This window comes from Marmota marmota, unplaced genomic scaffold, assembly GCF_001458135.2.
Source record: "Marmota marmota marmota unplaced genomic scaffold, marMar, whole genome shotgun sequence".
Lineage (NCBI taxonomy): Eukaryota > Metazoa > Chordata > Mammalia > Rodentia > Sciuridae > Marmota > Marmota marmota.
The window spans coordinates 11,387,648-11,399,530 of NW_026000082.1; the positions used below are offsets into that span (position 1 = coordinate 11,387,648).

Consider the following 11,883-nt stretch of genomic DNA (forward strand, 5'->3'; position numbering starts at 1 on the left):
GCTTTCCTTTCCCGAGCGCAGATACATTCTGGAACTAGGCAGTGGCGATGGTTGCGCAACTCTGTTAACACACTGCATGTCACTAATGGTAACTCCTATGCTTTGTGTTGTACTGAAGTGGCACCCCCTTTCTCCACAGAAAAGCCCTCTTCACCATGGCTGATTTTAGACTGTCAGCAAAAGAGTCTCTGCAAAAGAGTCCATTGTAGATAAACTTCCTATTTTCGTGTCACCCTGTTTACTTGGCCACTGGCCGAGAAGATACCAGCACTCCAGGTGCTAGACACCCCCTTACTAGTTTTCACAAACATATCCAGTATAGTACTTTGAAGAAATGTGCAAACAAGGCCTCTGGCCTTGAGCTGGGCTTCACAGAGATGTCTACATTTTTAAGATAAGTTACAATTGGGCTCCATGGTAACAGCTGGCAGGGGGAGGAAAGAAAGGGGAGAAGAAGCTCTCCCCTTCTCAGGTGTTGTCCTTGAAGGGTTAACTTGCACAGAACAGTGAAAGAAAAAGCTGCTTTTATGTGAACTTCTGCAGACTGTGAACTTCTGAGCCCCTCCCCTTACATGCTGGGTATAAAACTCTGAAACTCCCTGAACTCGGGGTTCAGGGGATTAATTGATTACAGCAAAAGCTGTGCCCACTGAACCTCGCTGCAGCCAAATAAAACTGTTTCTTGCTACCTTCGGTGGGTGCCTTGCCTTGTTTGTCCCTACAACAGTACCACGTTTTAAAAATTGCACATAATAGACAAGAGGGTGTAGAGTCGCTTTTCTCTGCTTCTCCCTTCTAAAGACAACTAAATATTCAGGAAATAGTAAAACAGACAACCATTAAAAACAACAACAACAACAACAAAAAAAAAACTTTAGGGGCTGGGGCTGGGGCTCAGCGGTAGCACACTTGCCTGGCATGTGTGAGGCCCTAGATTCGATTCTCAGAACCACATATAAGTAAATAAAATAAAGGTCTATCAACAATTAAAAAAAAAAAAAACTTTAAAAGCTGAAAAGAATACAGAGGATTGACTTGGAGGATGACACTATGGTGCGTTCCTTGGGGTTTTTTTTTTTTTTTTTTGTCTCGCATATATCCCAACTGGACACCAGAGAGGTCTGCAACATGGACCTGCCAAGAGCATAAACAGACGTGTTTTTGTTTAAAGTCTCCAGACAAAGAACAAGGAAAAGGGAAACCCAACAGGGCGTGCACCCACTGGTCCCCAATCCCTACTCTATCCCTGGAGCAGTGGCCGGCCATGTCAACAGAGCTCCACCCTGTGGCAGGGAACTTACCACACTCCACAGCCCCTGCCCTCCCAGTGGCAATGGATGGCCCAGGGGAAGTGACTTCGGTCCCTGCAAGCAGCACTCCCAAGAATGATCAAGAGCCACAGCAGTGCTCCCCAAATTAAGCAAACTAGAGCGCTACATACTATCATTGAAATCTCAGTCCACAAAAGTAAACACTAAACCTTAACAGGTTGACTGTCTACTAAAATAGAGGATTAAAGTAGGAGCAAGAGTATCTTAATATGATATTCTAAAATGTCCAGGATGCAGTTTAAAAAAAAAAAACCACTTACTACCAAAAACAAGGAAAATCTCATCTTGAGGAAAGACTATTAACTAACATTAACACTGAGATGAATCAGATGTTGGAGTCTGTGACACGGATTTTAAAACAGTCATCATAAAAATACTTCAAGAAGCAATTACAAATCCTCTTAAAACAAATAAAAAATAGAAAATCTCAACAAAGAAATAGGAGTTGTGAAAAAGAACAATAAGTACTACTTGAGAGGCTGAGATAGGAGGATCACAAGTTCAAGGCCAACCTCAGAAATTTAGTGAGGCCCTAAAACACTTAGTGAGATCCTCTCTTAAAAAATAAAAAGGGCTGGGGATGTAGCTCAATGGTAAAGAACCTCTCTCTGGGTTCAATCCCCAGTACTCAAAAACATAAATTAAATTAAATTAAAATATTTTAAAAGGATGGGGGACGTAGCTCACTGACAGAGCACTTGCCTCACATGCACAAGGCCCTGAGTTCAACACCAGACTGAAAAAAAAAATAACTGAAACTAAAATAGAAATTATTTTAAAATACAATAACTGAAAATTTTTAGCTTTTTTGAGATATAATTGGGCCAGGCATAGTAGCACACACTGATAGTTCCAGCAACTCAGGAGGCTGAGGCAGAAGGATCACAAGTTCAAGGCCAGCATCAGTAATATAGCAAGACCCTGTCTCAAAATAAAAAGATCCGGGAATGTAGCTCAGTGATAAAGCACTCCTGGGCTCAATTCCCAGTACAAACAACAACAATGAAAGAGGTATAATTGCTATACAAAAACTTGAACATACTTAATATGTATATTTTAAAGAAATTAGATATATACACATATCCATGCTACCATCATCACAGCTGAAGTATGAAATATTATTTCCAATTTTTTTTCTTGTGTTGTTTTATAAGTACTTGAGAACACTTTACCTAAGATCTATTCTTTCGACATATTTTATACTACAAATTACCACAGTGTTAACTCTAGCCACTGTGTTATTCAGATCTCCAGAACTTACCTATCTTTGCGTAAGTGAAATTTTATACCCATTAAGCAACAGCTCTCTACTTCCTCCTCCCAGGAATAACTGAATCTTTTTAAACTTGCTGCATGGGCTCAATAGCAGAGTGAAGACAACAGAATATAATCAGTGAACTTGAGAACAGATCAATAAAGATTATTTAAGCTAAACAATGGAGAAAACAAAAAATGAACAGAACCTCAAGGATCTGTGGGGCAATAACAAAATATCTACAATTTTATATCATCAGAATCCCTGAAGGGTAGTACAGATACACAATGAAATATTATTAAGCCATATAGAAGAACGAAATTACAGCCTTTGACAGTGTGGCACCACCTGGATGAAACTGGAGGCTATCATGCTAAGTGAAATAAGCCAATCCCAAAAACCAAAGGTCAAATGTTCTCTCTGGTATACAAATGCTGACTCAAAATGTGTGTGCATGTGGGAGATGGATGTTCACCAGATTGGGACAGAGGGGAATGGGGGGAAAGAAGGGAAAGAAGGGGGGATGGGAATGGGAATCAGACATCACTTCCCTATGTTCATATATGAATATCATGTACAACCATATACATCATATTGTACATCATGTTCACATTATGTACAACCATAAGAATGGGAAGTTATATTCCATGTATATGATATGCCAAAATACAATCTACCATCATGTATAACTAAAAAGAACAAAATTTTTTAAAAATGCAATCAAAAAAAAAACAGAGTCCGGGCGTGGTAGTGCATGCCTGTAATCCCAACAGCTCAGGAGGCTGAGGCAAGAGGATCTCAATTCAAAGCCAGCCTCAGCAAAAGCAAGGCACTAAGCCACTGAATGAGACCCTGTCTCTAAATAAAATACAAAATAGGGCTGGGGATGTGACTCAGTGGTCGAGTGCCCCTGAGTTCAATCCCTGATACCAAAAACAAAACAAAAATCCCAGAGGGAGAAGAGAAAGGGTGCTGGAAAAATATTCAAAATACCAATAGCTGAAAACACCCCAAATTTAGTGAAATACATAGATTCAGAAAACTGAGTAAACTGATAATGGATAAATGTAAAGAAATACATGCCAAAACACATCATGATTATACTTCTAAAAACTGAACACATCAATAAAAATATCTGAAAAGTAACCAAAGAGCAATACATACAGGCAAAGAGCAACTCAAAGGACAGCCGATTTCTTATGTGAAGCCAAGGAGAGCAGAAGGAAGTGGCCCACGTTTTTGAGCATTCAAAGAAATGAAGCGTCAATCACACATTCTAGATCTGGGAAACCATGCTTCAGGAATGAAGAGGAAATAAAGAGACCCTCAGATGGAGGGAAAACGCATATAAATCCAACAATCACTCTCACCCATGATAACCCCCCTGCGAGGGCTCAGGAGTTCTCAAATTGCGGGGTGCAGGTGGAGCTGATATTTTTAAAAAGCTTGATCCCAAGCATCATGCTCAGACCCCTTTTGATAGCTCAGGACCAACCTTTTATCAAACTCTCCTCCCTCTCTCTCCACAATGATTATTACAGAGCTGGTAGACCATCCATGAGCAGGGACACCGGGGTCTGTAGGCAGATGTCTCTGTTTCTTTGACTCGAGTCCTCGGCCCACAGCACTGTCCCCTCCATCTCTCCAGCTGCATCCATCCCTGTTCCTGGCCTTGCACCCCATACCTGAACCACTCTTTCTCCCAGGTCCCCGTCTTGCCTCAGGGCCTCTGCTAGGACTCTTTGATCTTCCTGTAAACTGCCCCAAGACCACCGATCCACACTTCGAATGTTTCCTCTCACATCAAACCTAGTCACATTTCAGCACTATGTTAGATGTCCCCACCTCTGGGAAGTCTTCCTGGGACCCCCAAGTGGTGTGAGGCGCCCTCTCCATGTGATCACTTGATTTATTTGTATGTCTCCACTCTAGCAAAATAGGCCTGGTGAGTGTCTGACTGCCTTGCTATCTGTTTTTCCAAGACATAGCACAGTGCCTGGCATAAAAGGGAAGCTCAGAAAACATTTGTGGAAGGAATGAGTGAATGAATGACCATTCCCCAAGGTAAATATCATTCTCCTCGTTGACTAGCATGTTAATTTAGACTGCTCACAGCTCTAAACTGATTTTTGTCAAGTCCCCAGCAAGTGGCAGAAGCAGGATTCAAACCCAGTTCCACTCAACCCAGTTCCACTCAACCCAGTTTTCCCCATGATACCAAAGAGATTCCCAAGACATAGATCACAAAGGAAGCACATCTTCCTGTTTCTCATTTCCCATCCCCTCCGCCACCCTTAGGTCCTCAGAGAAAATAGTCAATGAAAACAAGCCAAATTGCCTAAATCCCTGCTATAATACAAAACTCCAGAGATTTGGAATCAGAACTGAATTGGAAACCGGTCCTATGTGGGGCCTGGACAGGCCACCTTGCACTCGAAGCACCCATCTCAAGTCCATAAATGGGATCAGGCACATAAAATGATGACCACAGAGCTTGGCCCACAATAGGCCCCCACCAAGTGTCCACCTCCACCATCCCTCCCTGCCTCTGAATGGAGATGGTGGGGGACTGGAGAAAAGAACAAAGTCCATTTCTAGGTTCTCTGCCTTCTCCTTCCCTCCCCCTGGGTCTTCTCACCTCCTTCCCCCTCCCCCAGCTCCCACCCTCCCTACTCTGAGGATGCATTAGCCTACACTCTGTGAGCCTCAAGCTGTTGATGTCAAGTTCAATGTGTTACCTCCACCTGGGGCATCCACATGGTAACAGAACATTCAGCTTTAAGCCAAAGCTATGAAGTTCTAACTGGGGAATTTCAGCCAGAGGGGGAAGTTTTACCCAGGGGGGTGGGGTCTAGGTGGTAACTGCCTTGTGGAGGCTATGGAGGCTGACCCCACCCCTGGGACTTTCTCTGAGCTTCCCCTCAGCTTACCTAGGCTCCCCCAAGCCCAGGCTGGTCTGCGGTCTTTGTGAGGTCACCATGATCTGGAAGCTGTCCAGCCAATAAGACCTCTGCCTACACAGTGGGGAGAACCAAAGGAATGTCCTTTCAGAAAAAGGCATGTCATTGGGCATGGTGGTGCATGCCTGTAAACCCAGCAAGTCAGGAGGCTGAGGCAGGAGTATCCCAAGTTCAAAGCCAGCCCCAGAAACTTAGCAAGGTCCTAAGCAACTTAGCAAGGTCCTAAGCAACTTAGCAACATTCTGTCTAAAAACAAAATATCAAAAGTGCTGGTGATGTGGCTCAGTGGTCAAGCGCTCTGGGTTCAATCCCTAGTACCAAAAAAAAAAAAAAAAAAAAAAAAGAAGGACCTGTCTTCAGGCCCCCCACAATTACCTGGAAAGGATCTCACTTAAATGAAGACTTGTAACAGTGGTCTACTTTATGCTTTGAATTTAACCCTTGCTGCTCTGTTACTGTGACTTCTTTAAAAATGGACCTGTTTCTCTTCCTGTCTCCCAAATCCTGCCTAATCTTTCCCCCTCCCTAATCTCAGGGGGAAACAGGATTGTCTTTCTTCCCTATCCTAGGCAGAATTATCTGTCCTTGAGCGCTCACACACCACAAGACGGAAGTAATTCAGATGGCACCAGAAAATCTAAGAAATGATTATCTCCCAAATGAACAAGTGAATCACAACTCTGTGTAGCCGTTGAGTCACCTCTTTAAAAATACCGTCCCCCCCACCATGGGCAAAATCACAGCCTCTGAGACAGGACTGTGTTTCTCCTTTATTAGCAAAGCAATAAACCTTCTTTTTCCTTTGTCTCAAAACCGTGTCCTTGTTATTGGATTGGCATCGAGGACAGGGATTTCAATAGCAAACTCAGCTCCCCATGGGCATTGAAGAGTCTCCATAAAAACCCCTCACCATCTGATCTCATGTCTCTGTTTATCTTGGGAGAAAAAAGGTCTTTTGAACTAAGTAGCCCGTGGTAAGGAAATTAAGACTCTTAGAGGAAAAGTACTGGCTCAAGGTCAGAAGCCAGGAGGACTGCCAGTGCAAGTCCTTGATCTTTGCCCTACTCCACCCTGCCTCCTCTGCCAGGTGCAGATAACAGTGTGGAGCAGGGTGAGTAGGGCCAAGCCAGGCCAGGAGGTGCAGAACTGCAAAACCTAGATTCTTGGATAAGGAAAGGACTTGCAGCTATCTCCCTAAAGAACATCATTTAATGATAAGCAATAACTAAGATAATAAAATTATAGTAACTAGATGGAAAAACTGCACCATTTACAAAAGGATAATGAAGCTGTCCGTGAGGTTGGATTCTCGTTTTTCACCCAGATCGGTCAATCTTGGGATATTCTCAAATATGAAAAGTAACATGTTCTGAGACATGCAGCCTGGAAATCCTCAGACTCACTCCTGACCCCAGAGAGCCCTTGAAAGGGACCTCACACAGCACCTGGTGATGGGCGGACTCTTGAATTCCCTCCCATCCACCTTGAATTTCGCCTTTCCTGCCCCCACCCCTTGGTCCTTCACCACTCCAATGCATTCTTGGTCCCTGCCTACCAACACCGCCTACAAACACTGCCGAGTTCTCTCTCCTAGCGAGACTCCTTCCTGCAAACTTGCCTCTTCCCCCAGCAGCCCTTCACTATTTCTTGAGCTATAACAAGCGGCTCCGGAGAACCCTTTGACTCTTCCCTCTCTTCTCAGTAAATAACCAAGTCTTTCCAATTTTACCCCCAAGTCTGCCCGGTCCCTCCAACCCCACTCTCTCAGTCCTCACTGGAACCCTGTTATGGGAGCCCCAGATATTGGCCAAGTCTTCTAGGAAATGTCCTCCAGGGCAGGTGCAGCCAGCCTCCTGCATCCCCCCAATGAAGGGAGCTCCCTGCAACTCACTTCCTCTAACACCTTCAACATTTCCCCACTGTCTGCGAAGGCACAGCCCAATCCCTGGGTCCCTTGGCATTGAGGCTGCTTCACAGTCTGCCTGTCTACCTTATCTCTGCTCCCATCTCAGATTTTTTAATTTGCATGGAAGATCACATATATGCAGAAATTTGCACGTGCAATAATTCTCACCAAGAGAGCACACCCATGTAACCAGCGCCTAGATCTAAAACATTACCACAACCCCAGAATCCTCCTCCTCCCCCTGCAATCACTGTCCCCCACAAAGGTAACCACTACCCTGACTTCCAGCACCATGGTTTAGATTGACTTGTCTCTGCACTACATAGAAATGACATTAGCACACAATCGTGTTTCTGTTACCTTTGGTTCAAATTTGACCTATTTCACACCTGGTAACTTTTCCTCCTCTTCCTCCTTTTTCAGTCCTTTTTATTTATTTAGAGACAGGGCCTCACAAAGTCACACAGGGTTACTCAAACCATTTTAACATTCATACTCCAGTTATCAAAGTCTAAAGTTAATACTGTTATCTTCCTTCAAACAAGCAAACATACAAAAAAAAAAAAAATGAAAAAAAAGAAAACCCACAGGGACCTTATAAGATTTTAAATCCAATCAGCCACCTCCAATTTCTATGCTGCTGTTTTTCCTTATTTTAGTTCTCTGTTTTTATTTCATTTGCCTATTAGACTTTATTATTTTTCTTTTTTTTTCAGTAATAAAAAGAAAAAAAAAGTATTGATAGGCCCAGTAAGTGTGTGTTATATGTTCATGAGCTGGATTCTGGAACAATAAATCATTTTTTCTGACTACAGTGACTCCAGCTGCATTTCCTAATTGTGATGGGCTTCCTTCAGGGAGAAGGGCAGGTGGGGACACTGTCGCACAGAGGCAAAACCTCTTACATTAGCAGCTTGTTTTGATTGTTTTATTTTGTTTGAGGGATCATGGATTGAACCAAAGGGTACTTGACCACTGAGCCACATCCTCAGTTTTTTTCATTTTTTTATTTGGAGACAGGGTCTCACTAAGTCACTTAGGGCCTCGCTAATTTGCTGAGGCTGGTTTTAAACTTGCAATCCTCCTGCCTCAGTTTCCCAAGTCACACCTAGCCTCAAGCCTTTTTAGATTTTTATTATTTTGAGACAGGATCTCACTAAATTGCTAAATTGCTGAGGCTGATCTCAAACTTGGGATCCTCTTGCCTCAGTCTCTCAAGTGATTGGGACCACAGGCATGTCCCATCATGCCCAGGCAGCAGCAGTGATTGAACAGCTAGCTGCTCCACATCTGCAGTGCTGGAGCCTCCCAAGCACCTGCCTTCTCCCCTATTTGTCGTGGGGTGGGAGTAGGAAAGTATCAAAGCAAACCCAGGTAACAAAACCTGAGGCTCAAATTTCCATAGGTCTTTGGCTGTTCTGGGTGTTGTAATGTGTGACAACAGGTTGCTTTGTGGCAGTGCTAAACCTGGGTACTAGGGACATCTGGCCTTCTCCAGCCATTTCTCATACCAGCTTTAAGTATCACCCTCTCAGAGCTGAGCACCCTCCTGCTCACCCCACAGGTGAAGGACCCCATCCTCCACACTGAAAATTAGTTTTTTGTTTTGTTTTGTTTTGTTTTGTTTTTTGGGAACCAGGGATTGAACCCAGGAGTGCTTAACCACTGAGCCACATCCCCAGCCCTTTTTATTTTTTCTTTTGAGACAGGGACTCACTAAGTTGCTTAGTGCATCTCTAAATTGCTGAGGCTGGCTTTGAACTCGAGATCCTCCGCCTCAGCTTCACCACCACACCCAGCTGAAGTTTCACTCTTTACCAGGGGCACCAGGCCCTGCCCACCTCCCCAGCCTCCCGAACTCTTCCCCCACGTCCCACATGGTGCTCGGGCCAAGCTGCACTGCACATATCCTCCAAGATTTGGCTGACTTCACCTACACACTGCTCACTGTGCCTGAAAGTCCCTCCTAGTTCTCCCAGCCAGCTCGGGCGGTGATTCTTCCCATAGGATCATGGCCCATGAAAGAAGTTGGGGCTCTTTCCCCATCTCCTGCATCTCCTGATCACACACATCCAGTCCCGTGCCCACTGCCACTTTCCATGCCAAACATCCTTACAGTTTGTGTGCTCCCTCCTGCACACCAGCCCTAAAACAGCTGCTCCACACCTGAAATGCCCAAATCTGCAGACATTTCCTCTGCTACAAAACGCTGTGAGTGAGTCCCAAAGCCTAGTATGGGGCCCGGCACTGAATGCACACTCAGTGACTTCAAGTTGTTACTTATTCTCACAAGAGACATCACAGACAGCAGAGGAATCCTTTGAAGCTTGTTCCTCCTGCAAAAGCCAGAGCTGGATGAAGCCCCTCTCCACCCAGATGCAGCCTGCAGAGCCCCCAGGCTGGAGAAGCAGCCAGGCCCAGGGCCTCCGAGCTCACTGCCTGCTTCTCAGAGAGGGTGGGATGGGCCGCATGGCCTGCTGCAAGGGGTTCGCACCCCAGCCTCAGAGCCCTGGATTAAAAGAGGAATGATGAGGCTTCCCCCATGGATGTCACTTTTATGCTCACGTTCAGGACCCCCAAAAGACCACCAGAGACCAAGATCGATGTAAGCAGCTAGCTCAGTCCTCCGTGCACACAGCAACTGGTGACACTGAGAGGCCCCGAGCCCAGAGTTTGCAGCAGTTTTATACACTCTTTGGGGAAGGCAGGGCCTTCACATACATCATAGCATCTCTTAGCAAATCATCACACACCGCGGGAAAATCATAAAACAACTCTAAAACATGATTAGCACATTCACTGGCGGGAACAAGTTGGGTAAGGGTGATTGGTTAGTACAAGAGGGGGATTCGTTTGAACTGATTGGTTTAAGCCACGAGGGGTGTACGTGCTGAACTACATGGTTTCCCAACATGTTACCAACCACCATAAACTACTGGGAGGGTCATCTGGCATCCCAGGTATTTTCCCTGTATCATGCTGATTGGTGGTAGTTGCTAGGGGGTTGCTCTGGGTCCTCACCTAGCCTGAGGACACCTAGCCTGCAGATCTCTCCTGTTATTAGTGGATAAACAACTCAGTAGGGTGGGTATGTGCCTAGGAGTGCTCTGTGGGTTTTTCCAAGGACAAGGGTCACCCCCCTTCCTTGGACAGGCTTTGCTCTGAGGTAGAGGCTGGTTTCTCAAAAATGGAGTCACATCAATTTCTCAGTCACGAACACTAATTGAGCTATGGTTAATATGAGGGTGGTTTGTATACCGAGATCCCTCACAGACTGTAAGAATTAAATTTGGGGGTTTTGCTGGATAAATATTTTCGGTTAAATATTACAAAAAAAAAAGGGGGGGGGATCATCACCTTGTCGATGGGAATGGACAAGAAAAGACCAGCAGATGTCATAAAACCAGGCAGCTGGGCCTGAGGCCAGCCTGGCCTGTGTTTGAATGTGAATATGAGGTGACTTGGGACAAGTACTGAGCTCTCTGAGGTTCAATATCTTCTGTATCATGGGGACACACGAACCATTTAGCAATGTTGTGACTGTTAGAAATACTGGGATGCCACAAGGAATCAAAGGCGAGCTCAGAAGTAGCTCTGCAAGGCAAACCTACTTCTACAGAAGTGCATACTACCCAACCTGGCAAGCAAGCCCACCTGGGCCACACCTGGGCCACACATGGGCCAGCAATCCCCCTGCTCTGATAGCAGGAGCTCAGGGTTGCAATCTATGTGATTGGCTCATTGTAAAAATAGGGCGGGTAAAGGGAAGGGCTGTAGTCAAAATGGTTACAATTGGATTTCAAAATGGCTATGATTAGATCTTACATCCCAATTAAAGCTAAACACTATATTCCATTTCTTACACAATTAGTATATGAAATAAAGATGTGAGCTGGGTGTAGCAGTGCACGCCTGTAATCCCAGTGGCTTGGGAGGCTGAGACAGGAGAATTGAGAGTTCAAAGCCAGCCTCAGCAAAAGCAAGACGCTAAGCAACTCAGTGAGACCCTGTCTCTAAATAAAATACAAAATAGGGCTGGGGATGTGGCTCAGTGGTCGAGTGCCCCTGAGTTCAATCCCCTGTACCCAATAAATAAATAAATAATAAAGATGTGAAATACTTTATAGGATATCAATGAATAATATATTTTGTTACTGTTTGTAGTAATGAAAGCAGAAAAAATGCGAACCAGACCAGCTCAGACTCCTTGCTCCTAACCCACTCACTAATCAGTCACCAAGTGCCCCCTGCTGGATTTCTTTATCAGCCTCTGCACTCTGAAGCCTGTGCATGCTCATTACAGGTAACTCCTGGATTCGTTTAAGTTCCAGGGTCCCTGAAATAGGGGCAGTCTCTAAATTTGCTTCGCATCCTGGAGCCCCTAGAGCTCCCTCTGCAAGAGAAGGGGACCCAGCCCACTGCCCATAGACT

At 44.9% G+C, this 11,883-nt stretch overlaps 1 protein-coding gene across 3 annotated transcripts in view; it reads right to left on the reverse strand.

Moving 5' to 3' along the window:
• Acot11 (acyl-CoA thioesterase 11) overlaps positions 1-11,883 on the reverse strand; it is a 94,065-nt gene that overhangs the window by 16,598 nt on the left and 65,584 nt on the right. The gene's annotated exons all lie outside the window — the stretch shown is intronic.